We start from the raw sequence: 7,589 nt of genomic DNA, 5'->3' as shown, positions 1-7,589 counted from the left end.
ACCCGTTTAAACGTTTTACTCGCGTCAGCCTCGGAGAGCGAGATTACAAAGTCGTCCGGAAGAGCGAGGGCATAAAAAGCATGAAATTAGTCTGGTAGGGAGGCATCGTTGGGCAGTTCACGGCTGGGTCTTCCTTTATGATCCGTAATAGACCGTATTACCGCCACACCGAAAGTCATGAGTCACGGTAAGTCATGGTAATCTCCTCTTATGCACTCTGAACATGTGTTAGTTGTGCCCAACTTTCTAATGATCATCAGGTCGATAATGGCCTGGTACTCAGGGCTCTATTGTCCCTCTAACCACTCTGACATCTGTAAGGGTTGGTGTGAGGTGTGACCCAGGTGCAGTGCAGGATAGACAGTAGGCAGTAGCCAGAGATGGTGAAACAAGGATCTGTACTGGTGGTCTCGAAGCCAGGATACAAAACAACGGACTTAACACGATAAAAGAAAGGTGGAGCAAATAAGTCTCCAAAAACAGGCTGACAGCCAAAATATGAAATAGTAACTATGACTGAAATAATAAAGAAACAGGGAGAACACTTCTCGAGTACCTGTACATACTTCTCCGATCAGACAATAATTAGTACTGCTGAGCATAGAGAAACTAGCAGAGAAGACTGAGCAAGGGAACACATGGAAGTGAGGGCATAAATACACAGGTGAACACGTAGACACAGGTGACACCAATAGGATGATGATTAGTCCAGACTGTGAGTAAGGAGGTGCCTAAGCTTGTCGGAGGATGACACCTAGTGGGTCGCTCCGGAACTGAGACCCCCTCCTGTAACAGACATCAATGCAAATGTAATCGAAAATCACATCGAACACATCATTAAAACAGTATGTGCTTTTAAAACTCACCTGAGGTTGTGATATATTGGTTGACACTATCACTTGTTTATTCATGTTGACTGCATGGTACTATAAACAGTGCCTTCAGAAAGTATTCACACCCCTTGACTTTCTCCACATTTCATTGTGTTACAGCCTGAATTAAAAATTGATTAAATTGAGATTGTGTGTCATTGGTCTACACACAATACCCCATAATGTCAAAGTGGAATTATGTTTACAAATTAACAAAAAATGAAAAGCTAAAATGTCTTGAGTCAATAAGAATTCAATCCCTTTATTATGGCAAGCCTAAATAAGTTCAGGAGTAAAAATATGCTGAACAAGTCACATAAGTTGCATGGACTCACTACGTGTGCGATAATAGTGTTTAACATGATTTTTTAATGACTACCTCGTCTCTGTACCCCCACACATATAATTATCTGGTTTTCCGATGCCTTGCAAAGAAGGGCACCTATTGGTAGATCTGTAAATATATATATATAATAATAATTAATATCCCTTTGAGCATGGTGAAGTTATTAATTACACTTTGGATGGTGCATCAATACACCTAGTCACTACAAAGATACAGGCGTCCTTCCTTACTTCAAATAATTGAGAAAATAGCGGACATACCAAGTAAATTATACATCGGACTGAATAACAAAGCATAACAACAAACATCTACGGCGACAGTTGAGAGGCCTGTTTGCACCGACCAGCCACGACTCTTCAGCTGAGGCAGCCTCTGTTGACTGCGAATATTTGTAAAATGTGCTGGGAATCCAAACAGTTCATAAATGACATTTACATAACATTTTAGTCATTTAGCAGACGCTCTTATCCAGAGCGACTTACAGTTAGTGAATACATTATTTTTTTTTATACTGGCCCCCCGTGGGAATCGAACCCACAACCCTGGCGTTGCAAACGCCATGCTCTATCAACTGAGCTACATCCCGGCCGGCCATTCCCTCCCCTACCCTGGACGACGCTGGGCCAATTGTGCGCCGCCCATGAGTCTCCCGGTCGCGGCCGGCTGCGACAGAGCCTGGATTCGAACCAGGATCTCTAGTGACACAGTTAGCACTGCGATGCAGTGCCTTAGACCACTGCGCCAGTCAGGAGTACAATGACTTAGTCCAGACCTGTCGCAAGACACAATCCCCTGATGAGTACATGCCGCAGCAAAGGATTGTCTAATTAGAGATGCATTGAAAATCTGGCCTGAAGATCCCCAAACAATTATTTCTTACTTTGTATTGCATAAAATGTATCTTGGTAGGTTGGCTTTGTTTCTGTCTGCATCGCAAACACTCAACTCACCAGAAAGAATGACAGCTTCATACTCAATTATCCTATCATCCATACTCTGCTTTTTACGAAAGGAAACATTTTGTAATTTTTGGTGAACTAGACCTTTAAGCCCATTATCCATACACTGCTTTCAAGATCAAACAACTTCCATATACAGTATATGGTATGCATTGTTATGCATTCTAATGAACTCAGGAAAGGTACATGGACAGGCATATTCCCTTTACCTCTCCATCAACCTTTCAATCTCTAATTTCTATGTCATCTAACCTATTCTTTCTTTGAAATGCAGGAGTCACAGTTAAATAGCAGCTTGGAGCACTCTCTCCTTCTCTCTCTCTTCCTTTTCTCTCTCTTCCCTAACTTTGTTCATTTATAAAGCAGTTTGCTGGGTGCGCTCTAGGAATAGAATGCTAATGCGGTTCCAGTGACTCTTGGTTACAGCCAGGCTCATCTAACAGCCTGCCTCTGAACAGGTGTTGATCCCCCTGTGGGAATGCCTCTGCTTGTTAGCATCCTGAAAACATTTCTGCATGTTATTTTATTTCTTTAGAGTCTAAGACATTGGGGGGGTACTAAGTTGACATATGGAATTGTTTTAAGATGGTCATAATATGGATCATTTCACTATTTCATTTAGAATTTTAGGACCCCTTTAGGTATAACAAAAATATATTTAAAAGATATTTGATAAAATATTGATTTTGGCCTTTACTACTAAAGCCCATAGAAACACATTGAATAACACATTCATAATTGGCAAAAAGTAGAGTAAAAAAAATTATCATAAGAAACAAGGTTTTGAAGTTTCTGTCCTAAATCCAGGAGATATAACAAACCAAGGAAATATATATTTAAAGACCTACAGGAAACGTATGATCTCTGTAATTGCAAACAAAGGTTTCTGTACCAAATATTAAGTTCTGCTTTTCTGATATATCAAATACTTATGTCATGCAATAAAATGCAAATTAATTACTTAAAAATCATACAATGTGATTTTCTGGATTTTTGTTTTATATTCCGTCTCTCACAGTTGAAGTGAACCTATGATAAAAATTACAGATCTCTACATGCTTTGTAAGTAGGAAAACCTGCAAAATCGGCAGTGTATCAAATACTTGTTCTCCCCACTGTATATATATATATATATATATATATATATATATATTTATACACATATACTGTATATATTTACACATATTTAACTCATTTTTTGGGGTAGAAACAAAACTACCTTCATACTTCCATTTCTTTTTTTCAACCGGTACCGTTTACCTTCAGACTGGTCTGTGACACTTGTGAGGTTCGTAGAGCAAAATGGAGATCACCATCGTGAGTGTGAGTCTCGCCTTTCCATAGTTTGTAGGTCAAACTGTTCGGACGCTACAGACTTAAACTGACAGAGTTTGATGGGGATTTTTTTGTTATGTAACTTAAACTACATTACCAAAAGTATGTGGACACCTGCTTGTCGAACATCTAATTCCAAAATCATGGGCATTAATATGGAGTTGTCCCCCCTTTACTGCTATAACAGCCTCCACTCTTCTGGGAAGGCTAGATGTTGGAACATTGCTGCAGGGACTTGCTTCCATTCAACAACAAGAGCATTAGTGAGGTCGTGCACAGATGCTGGGCAATTAGGCAGTTGGCGTTCCAATTCATCCCAAAGGTGTTCGATGGTGTTGAGTTCAGGGCTCTCTGCAGGCCAGTCAAGTTCTTCCACACCAATCTCGACAAACCGTTTCTGTATGTACCTTGCTTTGTGCACGGGGGCATTGTCATGCTGAAACAGGAAAGGGCCTTCCCCAAACTGTTGCCACAAAGTTGGAAGCACAGAATCGTTCAGAATGTCATTGTATGCTGTAGCGTTAAGATTTTCCTTCACTGGAACAAAGGGGCCTAGCCGAACCATGAAAAACAGCCCAAGACCATTATTCCTCCTCCACCAAACTTCACAGTTGGTGCTATGCATTGGGGCAGGTTTAGTTCTCCTGGCAACCGCCAAACCCAGATTCATCCATCGGACTGCCAGATGGTGAAGCATGATTCATCATTCCAGAGAACGCGTTTCCACTGCTCCAGAGTCCAATGGTGGCGAGCTGTACACCACTCTAGCTGACGCTTGGCATTGCGCATGGTGATCTTAGGCTTGTGTGCGGCTGCTCGGCCTTGGAAACCCATTTAATGAAGCACCCGACAAACAGTTATTGTGCTGACGTTGCTTCCAGAAGCAGTTTGGAACTCGGTAGTGAGTGTTGCAACCTAGGACATACAATTTTTACGCACTACGCGCTTCAGCACTTGGTGGTCCCGTTCTGTGAGCATGTGTGGCCTACCACTTCGCGGCTGAGCCGTTGTTGCTCCTAGACGTTTTCACTTCACAATAACAGCACTTACAGTTGACTGGGGCAGCTCTAGCAGGACAGAAATGTGATGAACTGACTTGTTGGAAAGGTGGCATCCTTTGATGGTGCCACGTTGAAAGTCACTGAGCTCTTCAGTAAGGCCATTCTAATGCCAATGTTTGTCTATGGAGATTGCATGGCTGTATGCTCGATTTTATACACCTGTCAGCAACGGGTGTGGCTGAAATAGCCGAATGCACAAATGTTTAGGGGTGTCCACATACGTTTGTGTATATATAGTGTAGATTGACTCACATGGTGCGTTAATCGGCACTAGGGGGTTAACTTTGTTTTCTTTCCATTTTATTTCATTTTCGTTTTATTATGCAAATGTTGAGATCAACAAGAACAGTTTGGGTGCTATTTGGTGGTGAAGACTTATAGGCTATGTATTTGTTATTGTGGAACTTGTAAGAGATCTGGGTGTACTGGTGTGATTATTTTCTGGTGATGAAAGCAGCAGAGGTGTCAAAGTCATCCTTTTATCCGCATTACTGACCACATGCTGCTCTCCCCCTCACTGAGGTTTGATTTTGAAGGTCACTTTGCTCTGTGTCCCAAGACACTTTCCCCCCACAGGCAGAAAATACTTAGGGAAAAATTGTGAATTTATATTCTAGTTGGAGTTTTCTTTTTCTCACAGCACCGTCAAGCTATGTACAGGGTAACTGCCAAAATAAAGGAAACACCAACATAAAGTGTCTTAATAGGCCGTTGGGCCACCACGAACCGGAACAACTTCAATGCACCTTGGCATAGTTTCTAGAAGTGTCTATTGGAGGAATGCAGAGAAATTCCATTATTTTGTGTTTTGTTGATGGTGGTGGAAAACGCTTTTTCAGGTGCCGCTCCAGAATCTGCCATAACTGTTCAAATGGGTTGATATCTGGTGACTGAGACGGCCGTGGCATACAGTGGCTTGCGAAAGTATTCACCCCCCTTGTCATTTTGTTGCTTTACAACCTTTTTTTGATTTTTGGGGGGTTTGTATCATTTCATTTACACAACATTCCTACCACTTTGAAGATAAAACATATTTTTTATTGTGAAACAAACAAGAAATTACACCAAAAAAACTGAAAACTTGAGCGTGCATAACTTTTCACCCCCCCCAGCAATTACTGCTGCAAGTCTCTTGGGGTATGTCTCTATAAGCTTGGCACATCTAGCCACTGGGATTTTTGCCCATTTTTCAAGGCAAAACTGCTCCAGCTCCTTCAAGTTGGATGGGTTTCGCTGGTGTACAGCAATCTTTAAGTCATGTCACAGATTCTCAATTGGATTGAGGTCTGGGCTTTGACTAGGCCATTCCAAGACATTTAAATGTTTCCCCTTAAACCACTCGAGTGTTGCTTTAGCAGTATGCTTAGGGTCATTGTCCTGCTGGAAGGTGAACCTCCGTCCCAGCCTAAAATCTATGGAAGACTAAAAACAGGTTTCCCTCACGAATTTCCCTGTATTAAACACCATCCATCATTCCTTCAATTCTGACCAGTTTCCCACTCCCTGCTGATGAAAAACATCCCCACAGCGTGATGGGATGGTGTTCTCGGGGTTATGAAAGGTGTTGGGTTTGCGCCAGACATGACGTTTTCCTTGATGGCCAAAAAGCTAAATTTTAGTCTCAGCTGACCAGAGAACCTTCTTCCATATGTTTGGGGAGTCTCGCACATGCCTTTTGGCGAACACTAAGCGTGTTTGCTTATTTTTTTCTTTAAGCAATGGCTTTTTTCTGGCCACTGTTCCGTAAAGCTCAGCTCTATGGAGTGTACGGCTTAAAGTGGTCCTAAAGTGGTCCTATGGACAGGTACTCCAATCTCCGCTGTGGAGCTTTGCAGCTCCTTCAGGGTTATATTTGGTCTCTTTGTTGCCTCTCTGATTAATGCCCTCCTTGCCTGGTCCGTGAGTTTTGGTGGGTGGCCCTCTCTTGCAGGTTTATTGTGGTGCCATATTCTTTCCATTTTTTAATAATGGATTTAATGGTGCTCCGTGGGATGTTCAAAGTTTTATAACCCAACCCTGACCTGTTTGGCTGTTTGGCTCCTTGGTCTTCATGGTGCCGCTTGCTTGGTGGTGCCCCTAGCTTAGTGGTGTTGCAGACTCTGGGGCCTTTCAGAACAGGTGTATGTATACTGAGATCATGTGACACTTAGATTGCACACTGGTGGACTTTATTTAACTAATTCTGTGACATCTGAAGGTAATTGGTTGCACCAGATCTTATTTAGGGGCTTCATAGCAAAGGTGGTGAATACATATGCACGCACCACTTTTCCGTTATTTATAAAATTAATATTTTTGAAACAGGTTATTTTCTTCATTTCACTTCACCAATTTGGACTATTTTGTGTACATGAAATCCAAATAAAAATCCATTTAAATTACAGTTTGTAATCCAACAAAATAGGAAAAATGCCAAGGGGGATTAATACTTTTGCAAGGCAGTGTATGGTTTAATGGCCAAATAATGGCCTGACAATAATTTTTATACATGACCCTAAGCATGATGGGATGTTAATTGCTTAATTATTTCACGAACCATACCTGTGTGGAAGCACCTGATTTCAATATGCTTGTATTCCTCATTTACTCAAGTGTTTCCATTATTTTGGAAGTTACCTGTAGCTCAGGGATTCTCTACTTTTCTTTCACAAATATTTTTCTTAATATTAACAACATTTCAAATATATACAGTGGGGAAAAAAAGTATTTAGTCAGCCACCAATTGTGCAAGTTCTCCCACTTAAAAAGATGAGAGAGGCCTGTAATTTTCATCATAGGTACACGTCAACTATGACAGACAAAATAAGAAAAAAAAATCCAGAAAATCACATTGTAGGATTTTTTATGAATTTATTTGCAAATTATGGTGGAAAATAAGTATTTGGTCACCTACAAACAAGCAAGATTTCTGGCTCTCACAGACCTGTAACTTCTTCTTTAAGAGGCTCCTCTGTCCTCCACTCGTTACCTGTATTAATGGCACCTGTTTGAACTTGTTATCAGTATAAAAGACACC

This window comes from Coregonus clupeaformis, chromosome 26 (assembly GCF_020615455.1).
Source record: "Coregonus clupeaformis isolate EN_2021a chromosome 26, ASM2061545v1, whole genome shotgun sequence".
Classification (NCBI taxonomy): domain Eukaryota; kingdom Metazoa; phylum Chordata; class Actinopteri; order Salmoniformes; family Salmonidae; genus Coregonus; species Coregonus clupeaformis.
The sequence above is the reverse complement of the archived record's forward strand: the minus strand, read 5'-3'. Positions refer to the sequence as shown.